At 34.8% G+C, this 12,298-nt stretch overlaps 1 pseudogene; it reads right to left on the bottom strand.

Annotated features, from left to right (window-relative positions):
• Nucleotides 1-1,334: 1,334 nt before the first annotated feature.
• LOC123276346 (olfactory receptor 4F6-like) lies at nt 1,335-2,262 on the bottom strand (annotated as a pseudogene).
• Nucleotides 2,263-12,298: the final 10,036 nt, after the last annotated feature.

The following is a 12,298-nucleotide window of genomic DNA, read 5'->3' as shown; positions in this document are numbered from 1 at the left end:
ATAGCAAGAAATTAAAGGAGGGTAGGGTGGAGTAAATTAGCAATAGAGTGGTAGTCATCAGTGTGCTCTTTAAGGAGAGTACCATCTGGATCATCTCGGGGAATTTGTCTATATACATAGACGTTATTATTATTGCCTCATAATAGAAAAGTCTGGTGAAATTGTAAAATGGGGAATTTGTCCTAAAAAGCTGTAAGATTCAATAGGTTAGCCTCAGAAGGACTATCTAACTTTAAAAGTAGAAGATATACTAGGATCGTTTCTATTTTCAAACATGAAAGGGGAGACATTATGGAAGATATTTTATTCTGCTTAATTCCAGATTACAAAATGAGGAATATGACATAAAATATATGCAAGGAAGCAAATTCCATCTCGATATAAGAATACAAATTCAACAAGTTATGCTTTCCAAAAGGCATTGTTTTGTTTTACGTGGTTGTGAGCTGCCCGCAAGTCTAAAAGCTCAGGCTTGATGCTTGAACAGAGTGGTGTCCAGTGCTGTACTGGATCCATTGTTGGACAAGATTACATCTAAGTTCTTTAATTTAACATTTTTTCAATCCCAGCCTAGTACTACTCTCTTTGGCTGAATGTTACTACCACATTCATATCATTTTACTGTCATTACACAGTTAAAGAAAATAGTTAAAAGCAGAGTTAAGAAGGGGACATAATTTTGCTCTCTTAGTGACCACATGCTAAAATGTCAGTCAAAATACTAATAAGTTTTTAAGTATTTATTTGTCCACTTTATTTTTTGCATATATAAATATCAGACAATATTTAATTTATGATTTAATTTATGAATTAGATTAGATATCTTTCAAAAATTACATTAATGTAACTGAGTACATCTATTAACTTAAGTAATAGAGTAAAGGAAGGAAAAGAAACAATAGCACACCTCAATCAACTTAGAAACAAGCCTGTTTTGTTCACCAAAAATAACTGTTATAAGAACCAATCATTCTCTTTATATAAGAATATTTTCAATCCAGTGACAGAGGAAAATATCAGCATATACCAGAAGCTCTGCAAATACAGCACTGTGGGCTGGAATCATAAAACTTTTCAAGATCCTATAGACAGGTCAAAAAAAGCCATACAAAAGTGAATTCTCAGTATTTTAAAATCTTAAAATATTTTACATAGGCTTAGATAAATAATTAAATACATAATGACATCAGTGGCCATTAACATGGAATAAACTACCCAAGATTTTTGAGCTTCTGAATTAAAGACAATAAATTGTCTCAAGATAGTATAACCTTTTAATATCTGTCCATACAATCATGCTTACAGAACACACTATTTGTGCTCTCATGAATTATTTAGAAGATCTTTCTCAGATTCAAGAGTTGATTACCCCATCTCCTCATTGCCATCTGCATGTCTTTGTTCCTAAATGTGTAAATGGCAGGATTCAGAATGATGGTAATCATAAAGTCCAAAATGGCAAGGAACTTATCCACTGACACTGTTGGAAATGGCCACACATAAGTAAAGATGCATGGTCCAAACATGAAACCACCACAGTGATGTAAGCTGACAGACTAGAAAGGGCCTTAGACAAACCACCTGAAGAATGTTTCCATATGGTGACCAGGATGAAGATACAGAAGATAATCATAAGATGGTGCCTGTGGAAATGAGCCCACTGTTGTCAGTAACCCATGAATCTCATTCTGTAGGTGTCTGTCCAAGCAAGTTTGATAAACCAAGGAAGGTCATAGTAAAAACAATCTACCTCACTAGGACCACAAAAAGACAAATGGACAGCAAAAGCTAACTGCGTCACTGAGTGAACGAGGCCAATAGCCCAGGCACCAGACAGAAGTAAAATTCACATCTGTGGGCTCATGACAATCAGGTAGTGGAGGAGTTTACATATGGCCACATAGTGGTCCAGGGCCATGGCAATGAGCAGCACCATCTCAGATTAATTCAGGACATAAAGGACAAATATCTGGATGACATATCCCTGGAAAGATGTGGTGTTGTGCCCAGAGTTCAGGTCAGAAGTCATGTTAGGAACCATAAATGTACAAAGACACATGTCAATAAATGAGAGATTGGCTAAAAGGAAGTATATGGGGGAATGTAAATGAGGGTCAAAGGTCACCGCAAACACAACGAGGAGTTTTCCCAGAACAATTGTTACTTAAAACACTGTAGAGAAGGCGAGGAAATGCTACACTGGTCTGGAGATAGTCCCATGAACACAGGTTGTGGCACTTCAGAGTAATTTGCTTCATACATTGGCTTTCTTTGGTGACACCTAAGACCAAAAACAAAGTAACTACTAAGGAATTTATCAAAAATTCTTATTTAAAGAAACATTTAAGCTTTTAATAAATTTGACTTCAAGAAGAAAAAGTCTTCACTGTCAGTCATAAAGTATTTTGAAAAACTTACACATTCAGCTAATACACTAAGGAGCATAACTAATATTCCTAATGAGCATGTCCCATAAGCCTGGAACTCTGTCAAGTTCTGATGTAAAACACTTACCCTGACTTAGGGAGGTTATAGGCTAATAGTGGATATAGATATTAAACACTTTTAAATACAGATGCAACACTGATAATTAATTGGAAGGAAAAGAATAGAGTACTAAGAGAACAGTGTGACTCCTCACAGTGGTGCTTCTTAAGACTCTGCTAAATCTGGAGTTACTACTGAAGAGCAAGTGGAGTAGTCCAGACTTTGAAAACACTATGTGTTAAAGACCCTGAGACAGGAAGGCCAGTGGGGCAAGAGGATGATTGATGGAGATCAGGCTGGAGTAATAGTCCAGACAGGACAGAGTCTTGTGTCCATGATAAGAACTTTGCTTTATATCCTAAGAGCAATATAAAGTTATTGGTGATTTTATGTAGTAACTTGATCATATTCCTGCTTTCAAACAGTCACAAAAGCCTCAATGTAAAGAATGGAATGAAAGGGCTCGAGAATTCTTAGGTTGACCTCTTGGGAGACCACTGAAAAGCCTAATCACATCAGTGTGGACAGGGTGAACTATTCAACCAATAGTGTTTGCACAGGACATACAACTTGGAAATGTGCAGATGTTCTCCTCTCAATATAAACTCAAAAAAGTTTCAAATACGTCTTTAAATGTTAACAAATTAGGGAAGAAATAATTGACAGTGTCCAAAATATTAAAATCAAAAATGTGTCATATTATACATAGATACATAAAAATTATAAAGTAGTGTATACAGATATCTTTATATGGAAATATAAACACTGGAAAAAGAAAAGTAAAAAGACACTGTGGAAAATAGTTGTAAACTATCACATAGATGATTAGCAATTTTATTTTTATTCATTTATTTTTTGTTTTTAGGAAGATTAGCACTGAGCTAACTACTGCCAGTCTTCCTCTTTTTGCTGAGGAAGCCCGGCCCTGAGCTAACATCCATGCCCAAGTTCCTCTACTTTATATATGGGACGCCTACCACAACATGGAGTGCCAAGCAGTGCCATGTCCACACCTGGGATCCGAACTCACGAACCCTGCGCCGCCGAGAAGCGGAACATGCGAACTTAACCGCTGCGCCACCTGGCCGGCCCCTGCATTTTTAATATGAAATCAGTTTCTCCAAATAGATAAAGTTATGGTATAGTTATTTTAAAATGAGCAAAACATATAAACATTATCAACATAAGAAGAAATTCTAACAGTCAATAATCACATGAAAATTAAAATAGTAATCGAATAAATGTAAATAAGTTTGCTTTGGGGTGCTACTTTGTACAAACAAATTTCAAAGTTTTTAAAAAACAAATTATCATAGATGAAGTTGTGAGGAAATAGACACTCATACACTGATAATCATAGTGAAAGCTGATACGACTCTCTAGAAAGTATATTCAAAATAGATAACAAAAGTCTAAAATTTTCTTTAACTTATGACTGAGAATTCCATGTCAAGAAGATTTGCTTAGTTTAACAACAATAGATGAACTACAAATTAAACTACCTATTACAACAATGTTTATAAAAACAAATATGAGAAATCACCTATATGTCCACAATAGAGAATTCAATTATGCTTGGTAATTCCAATTGGGAAATGTATTAGTCCTCATACATAGAAACAAATATCAGTGCCTTGGAAATACAGGAATAATGGACATTTGAATCAAAAGAGATGGTTACGAGAAAAAATGTACAGGAAACCCATTTTAAAACTTAACATTTCCAGGAAAAAATAGAAAGATGCTTATCTTTAATGCTTATCAGTAAATTGTTAATCTCTGGACTTCTATGTACTTATTACCTTGAACCATGTGAAATTCTTCTTTCTCTAGTTTCAAAGATGGTTAAGCTTCAATATTATAAATTTCAATCTAATATATTAATTTATTTGTTTCTTACATAACTTTCTTAACGATTTTAACTTTAAACAGCCAAACCAAATTATGGAAGCTTCTTCCATACCAGAATTGAATGCCATGGGTTCCTCATTTGCACGGCCACCACCAAACTTTCCTCCAGGCCCCACACCACTACCAACCATTCTTTCTTATCTCATCCCTCCTCCCTTTGTCACCCTGTGTTGAATGAATATATCCACTTACTTAATCAATCCCTTGTTCTTAAATAGTTCTTATTATAAGAAATGTTAAATGAAGTAAAATAACATTACACATTTTGTCTATTTGTCTGTTTATTTCCTTTCAATTAATACCAAGACATAGGATTACTGAGTCACACTTAAAATATTTTTTAGTTCTCTTACTCCACTGCCCTCTGGAACGACTGTGCCACTTCACATTCCCATCAGCTGGGAACAAGAAGCTCTGCTTCCTCAATCCCACAGCAACAAGTCTATTCCTTCTGTTGAGGAAAAAAAATACAAAGATGGAATCTACTCTCTGAATTTGGAGCAATCGTAGAAAGGTCCCTTCAACCTCAAGTTTTAAGAATTAATTCATACATATTTTATTACAACTTCATAATTTTACATTTTACCCCTCTAATCATCTGGAACTTACTTTGCTGCCAGGTGTATGGTAAGATGCAATTTTATGTTTCTAATGTTGAGCTACATGTTTAACAACTGTTGAATTCTCTGAATTTGTTGAATAATCCTTCATTATCCTACATATTGCAATGCCTTCTTTATCACATACTAAATTCCCTACTTTTAATCTCTGTTAACTGAGTTTTTGTCACATTTATCTGTTTGACTTTACTCAAATTGATCACTGTTTAATTAGCACAGGTTTATAATTTATTCTTTCATAGAAAGAAATATCTTCTATAGAAAGCATTCTCTTTTCTACCCCAATTCCCATTTTGTTTCCTTTTCAAAATTTCCCTGGGCTTTGAAATAGACTTCTGGATCACTTTGTAATGTTCCAAAAAATTTCCACTGGAATTTTAAGAAGCACTGCATTTATTGCTCAAATTAGTTCAGTGAGAATTGATATTTTGATAACTTTGAGTTTTCTCTTTTTCAATTAGCATGATTTTATCTCTGATTTCAAGCAGGGTTTCAAACATTTCAGAAAAGTTTGTTTTTTCAATAGAATTCATACATTGAACATTTGTTTCATTTATAAATATAAATGTTTTATCATATTTTAACACGTTATTACTAACTTTACCATATTTACTAAAATATAGTAATATTAAATTAATATTAAATACTAATATTAAATATTAAAAGAATATTACTAGATTTAACATTTTCAATTTAATTGTCTTATGTTTTTGAGATGGAAATTTATGATTTGTGAATGATTGTAGTTTTGACACCTTCCTTTCAATAGTGTTACTTGATTTAATCTTCTTGCCTATAGTACATGATTGAAACAGGCTTCCTTCTTTATGTTCTTGAATTTGATGTTTCATCTATAATCAGATTTTGACTTTTAGTTTAAAAATTCTATTGAATTATCATATTAAAGTATTTCTTATTTCTTCCTATTTTACTGAGTTCATCAGAAATTAATTTTGAAATTTATTCAATGACTTTTTAGTATACATATTCCCTAAAATTTTTATGGAAATACCCTCTAAAATCAAATATTGTTCATCTATTCTCAGGCTTTATGCGCAATGCTGTGGGAACAAGAATTTTCTCCATAGACTCATCAAAGTCTTATGTAGGAAAGCCATGTGATCATATTTGATCTCTAGATAGACAGATATGAAAAGAGACCATAGAACAGACTGGACTTGGGGAAGAATGATGCAGAGAAATACTCAGTAGCCTTTTCAATTGTCAAGATGGGAAATACATAGACTAAAAACAAAAGACAAAATGACAATGAAAATGAGGAAGGAACTGAATTGAGAAATATTTGAGTAAAAATTATACAACTAGAGACAGAAATTAAAGGACAGAGAAGGAAGTCACACAGGTGTCTATATTGGCCACCCGGGAGAATAGTAATGATATTTATTAAGGCATTGGAGTAGATTAAATATTATTAATTCAGTTTTGACATGTGAACTTGAGGGTGGAGGTAGCACTTCCATTTGTGTACGCCATGTACGTGCTTGGATATATTACTCTGGAGTCCAAATATAAAGCTACAGATTCAGAATTCAGCATGTAGGTACTGTCTAAAATGAGTAAATTAATATTGAATAAAAAACAAATACTTCGCACAGAACTCTGAATCACACCAGAAATTAAGGGTGAGCAGAGGAAAAATGATCACCGTGTTAGAGAAAGGTATAGAGAAATCGGACAAGTAGAATAATTAGGGAAGGGCTGTCATAGAATTGTCTGACTGCATTCGACGAATTAACAGATCTGGTTTATAGAGGATCAAACAAGTTAGAGTTTATTTTTCTCACATTACAAGAATAAATCTAAAGGGAAACTGTTGCTGTCTTTGGTTCAGTAACTCGACTGCCTTGTTTGTATTATATGGGCTTTAGAACTTCCTGGTTGTTGCACCTTTAGGCATATCTTTAGCATTAAACCCAGGAAAAAATGGACCATGAAACGAACCTTCTCTACATGAAGCCTAGTATTTTCATTTGGGAAAGAAAGCCCTCCAGACATGACATTGGTTTATATCTCGTTGAACAGCTATAGGTCACATATGCCATCTTAGGTTAATTCATGGCCAAGGAAAATGCGATTATAGTACGTCGTTTAGAAAAATCATATATCATGCTCTCAGCTTGGGATAACACACACTCTCTTCTAAGATTTAGAGCTTTCATCCCACTACTGGAACTAATGGATTTTTTGTTGGCAAGAAGTAGGAAGGAGATTAGCTTTATAAAAGCAATGAAGCTAAGAGCAGAGGGAGTTATGATAATGAGTATCGTGTGCTGCAGGGAGACCCACGAAAATGATGATTGAAAATGAATTATTGCATGAAATATTCAGAATCTAGGGATTCTTTCTATAAACAAAGTATCTTGGAAACTGAATTGTTAGGCTTATTGGTGAACAAAAGGTGAGGATTTCAAATGAAGAGTTAGGGAGAGAAAGGAAAATTAAAAGAGAACACAAGATTCAGACATTTGATGTTTTTAAAAAGAAGTTAACTATGTTAATACGTAAAAGGCAGCAAAATATTGAAGAAAGTTTAACTGATAGATACTTGAAGAAGATCCAGAATGTACTTGAAGGTCCTGGCCTTGAAGAGCATGGTGCAATGATTAGGAGCATGGATTATGGTGGCCTACAGCTCTCGATAAAGCCCTGGCTCTGACACATGATCCCTCTAGGACTCAGTTTCTTCATCAGTAAAATGAGACTAATAAAACAATATATATATATATATATGCAATTCTGTGAGGCATAAATGAGATAATGTTCTTAATACAAAGCTTTGCATGGAGGATGCATCAATAAATTTCATTTATTAATATTGTGTATTTATTAGATCAGGCTAGATTAGATTAATATTTTAATTGTCTAATATTTTTTACTTATTAACAGTCTTTGTATCAAAAATTTTTATTGAATCTAGAAGTCTATGTGTGCATCATGATAATGTGTCAAGATTCAAATATTACAAAAATATCACAATCTGAGCACCTGACTTCCTTGGTAAATTGTACAGACAAAAACAAGACACACATACAAGGTGAAGCAGGGTGAAATGCATTAAACGCTTTTGGCCTGAAGATCTCTAATTCACCAGTGAAATAAGAAATTCAGCTAAGGAGAATTTGCAAGATAATGTCAGAACATTAGTGTGAAAGTGACGGAAATGGCTGAGATTATTCAGATGGGAGAACACCTAAGTAAGTGGTCAGGAAAAATATCTATAATCCTTGGGAGGTGAGGCAAAACAAAGCAAAAAGTTCTGAAGATGGAACAAGAAGAAAAGTAATCCCATCTACCTCCATCTAAACTATCCATTACTGTTTTCTCTTTTTATGTAATCATTCTCCTAATGATCATAATGTTTCCATATTCTTTACTTTTTTCTTATCCAATCAAATTATTTCTAACTCTAATATATGTAACCCAAAGAACAAACTAGCAAAATAAATAGGAAGTCTACTTTCATACCACTGTTTCTAATTTTTCATCATTTTCTAACCCTAAATGATTTAAAATTCCGCTCTTCTGCCCAAATCAATGGATGGACTAAATGAGTCTGTGGTTTCTGAGTTTGTGTTACTGGGACTCTCTAGTTCTTGGGAAACTAAAGTTTTTCTCATGTTGATATTCTCCTTGATCTATTTAGGGATCATCCTGGGAAATGTCTTCATTTTGTTTTTGGTACTTTTTGATTCTCACTTACATTCTCCTATGTACTTCCTGCTTGCCAACCTGTCCTCCACTGATGTGGCCCTTTCCTCTATCACAGTCCCCAAGATGATCACAGACCTTCTAAATGAATACAAGTTCATTGCTTTCTAAGGTTGTATGGCACAGATATGCTTCATAAACATCATTGGAGGAGTGGAGATAGTTTTACTCATAATCATGGCATTTGACATGTACACGGCAATCTGTAAGCCTCTGCATTATTTGAACATCATGAATCCTAAAATAAGTGTTTCATTTGTAATCACTGGCTGGGTAATTGGAGTGATCCATGCTGTGTCTCAATTTGTTATAAATTTACCTTTTTGTGGTCTTAATAAAGTATAGAGTTATTTTTTTTCCTTTTTCTCCCCAAAGCCCCCCAGTACATAGTTGTATAGTCTTTGTTGTGGGTCGTTGTAGTGGTGGCATGTGGGACGCTGCCTCAACGTGATTTGACGGGCAGTGCCATGTCCACGCCCAGGATTCGAACCAACGAAACACTGGACCGCTTGCAGCGGAGCGTGCGAACTTAACCACTCGGCCACGGGGCAAGCCCCTAAAGTAGAGAGTTTTTATTGTGACTTTCCTAAGATCATAAATCTTGCATGGCAGGTGGAGCCAAGTTTGAATGTTTTTGCTACCAACAGTGGCTTTACGAGCATGGGCACCTTCTTCCTGCTAAACCTTTCCTACATCTTCATTTTCATCACTGTCGGAAAACGTCCTTCAGGAGACTTTTCTAAGGCATTTGTCACTTTGTCAGCTCACATCACTGTGGTGGTTCTGCTTTTCACTTCATGCATGTAAGAGTTTTCCCACTCCTACAAAAAAATCAAATGAACCAAAGGAGATTCTAAGATTCTGCTTTACTTCCATCTCTAGAATCATTATGATTGAATTTACTTTGTTTCCTTGGCTTTGATTTTGAGAATAGGCATACTCTCAGATGATGCTCTCAATTTAGGAAAATTCAGACACTAAGAGGTCTCAAGGAACACAGCATCGATAAATTGTGTATGAGTCTTGCTCTACCCACAACACAGAGCTCTAAAATTTCCCACCCAAGAAGATGCTCTCCACGGTAAATATATTCCACACTGAGGATAACATTATCCCATAAGCACTTGTCCAAAGAGAATGTATATTGTTTGATTGCATTCTAAGTGCATTTCAGGCCCCAGTTAGAATTTGGAATCAGTTTTATCCATGAAGAAGAATCTAATCACAGATAATGATGTTTCTAAAATGTGAAATATCTTATACTCTAATAAATTCTTAAGTTCATTACTTCTCTTCCTCCTTCACATTTAAACCAAAAATATTGCTATTTCAATATCAACTTTCCGTATAACCAACTTGATTTTCTGGAAGTTTTGTAAAGTTTATAAAGATATCTAGGATTTCTTCTCAGTTAATCCTGGAACTTCTGGGCTTCCTGGAGCAAAAAATTTTCTGCCCCGAAAGAGAGGATTTCTATACAGTCTTAGAGCAGCTTTGATACTGAGATTTGGGAAGGAGTGCTCTCACTTTATGATTCACAATTCTCCAATAGTAAGAAACAGCCCTTGTCAGAGATATATATCATTAACAAAAGAAATTTGCAAACAGGAGATTGGTTGCTCATGTTATTTTTTGCCATCAGTTTATGTCAAGAAGAAATTGAATGAACCATGGGTCCTCCAGAATGCCATGAAAATCAGTTATTTTCCATGGAAATAGAATTAAGCTTTTAAAACACAGTGGAATTAGAAGGGCATCTTAGAAGGAGTCAGAGGACCTTAGTTGTGCACCATAGCCATGCTGCTTCCCAGCTGTGACTTCTGCAACATACACTGAGATACGACCTCTCAACATAAGACAAATTTCATGATCACACAATGTGAGTGGAAGCTCCTGGCATGTGAAATATATTCAAGTTCCCCTTCTGTGATTTTTCTTTTTGATGTTTACATATTTTTACTCCCTCTCTAAGGAGAATTCTATCTTGAATATTTGAATATAAAAATATAAACTCTTGGAACCTAAAGATTTATTCCTCTAAACTTAAATATCCTGTGCTTTTAAAAATTAATTAGAATAGTATTCTCTATCTGGCTATTAACATGAATTAATTCTATAGTATTATTACTACTCTGTCATTTGCAAATAAACTTAAAATATTAGTGACACTTTTCAAGGAATGTCGTAAGGCGAGTAGCAGGCATGGGCTTTGGTATCATCCATAGCATGCAGGATCACTTTCATCTCAAGTGTCCAGGAGGGAATAGTCTATGCCCTATGTAAATGTTCAGTAAGTTCTTTTGACTTCACCAAAGGAAATTACGTCCCTCCAACATCTGATGTTTTCTAATTCAGGTCTCATTTTCCAAAATTGCCAACCGCCAACACTGTTGAAGGAAGAAAAGTTTTACATACTATGAAGGTGAGTACAGACTAAATTAGGGAAAACTTTTAATCAACTTGTACACTCGCTAATGATAAATATGTTCATAGGATATTTTTTCATATGAATATTAACCATTCATTCACCTTTTTGAAAGTAATTCTTAAGAAGACTTCCATTATTACATGCACAATGTCTTATGACCCAAAAATCCCACTCTTCGATATTTACTGAAGTGAGATGAAAAAGTTGACACATTAACCTTTACAGGAATGTTCACATAGCTTTACTTTTAATCACTAAAAATAAGAAACAACCTTAATGTCTAGGGGCCAGCCCAGTGGTGCAGCAGTTAAGTGTACATGTTCCGCTTTGGTGGCCTTGGGTTTGCTGGTTCGGACCCTGGGTGTGCACATGGCACCACTTGGCGCGCCATGCTGTGGTAGGTGTCCCAAATATAAAGTAGAGGAAGATGGGCACGGATGTTAGTTCAGGGCCAGTCTTCCTCAGAAAAAAGAGGAGGAGTGGCAGCAGTTAGCTCAGGGCTAATCTTCCTCAAAAAAAAAAAAAACGAAACAACTGTAATGTCTAAATTGGGGAGTAGATAAGCTGTGGTGCATCCATTCAATGGAATACTATTTACCAATAAAAAGAAAAAATTACCGTATGCAATAAAATGGATGAATCCCAAGAGCAGAGTGAAAAAAGCCAGACGCAAAAGGTAACATACTATATGACTCCATTTTTACGGTTTCTTGGACAAAGAAAAGGTACAGGGACAGAAAAGAGGTCAGTGGTTTCCTAAAAGAGTGGTGTGCTGTGCAGTTGACTGTAAAGTACCACAGGAGAATTTGATGTGAAATGGGGCTGTAGTGTATCTTGCTGCGATGGTTACCCAAATGTACACGTGTAACTACAGAGCTGAATACTTAAAAGCTTTAATTTACTATACGTAACTTCTATCAATAAGAATGAATAAATAAATAATAAATTACAAAAATATTAAGTGAAAGAAATACTTTATTGTATTATAAAGGTTTTCATTGTTTCTTTCAAGCTTCTTAGAAATCACATACTCCTCTGTAAATGTATGTATATCATTTTGCCCTCTGTAAATGGGTCTGTGTTAACATGATTATAAGAGATAATGCCTGAAAAGTGTACAGTA

Source organism: Equus asinus, chromosome 2, assembly GCF_041296235.1.
Source record: "Equus asinus isolate D_3611 breed Donkey chromosome 2, EquAss-T2T_v2, whole genome shotgun sequence".
Lineage (NCBI taxonomy): Eukaryota > Metazoa > Chordata > Mammalia > Perissodactyla > Equidae > Equus > Equus asinus.
Note: the sequence above shows the minus strand (reverse complement) of the source record. Positions and strands in the feature narration are given on the sequence as shown.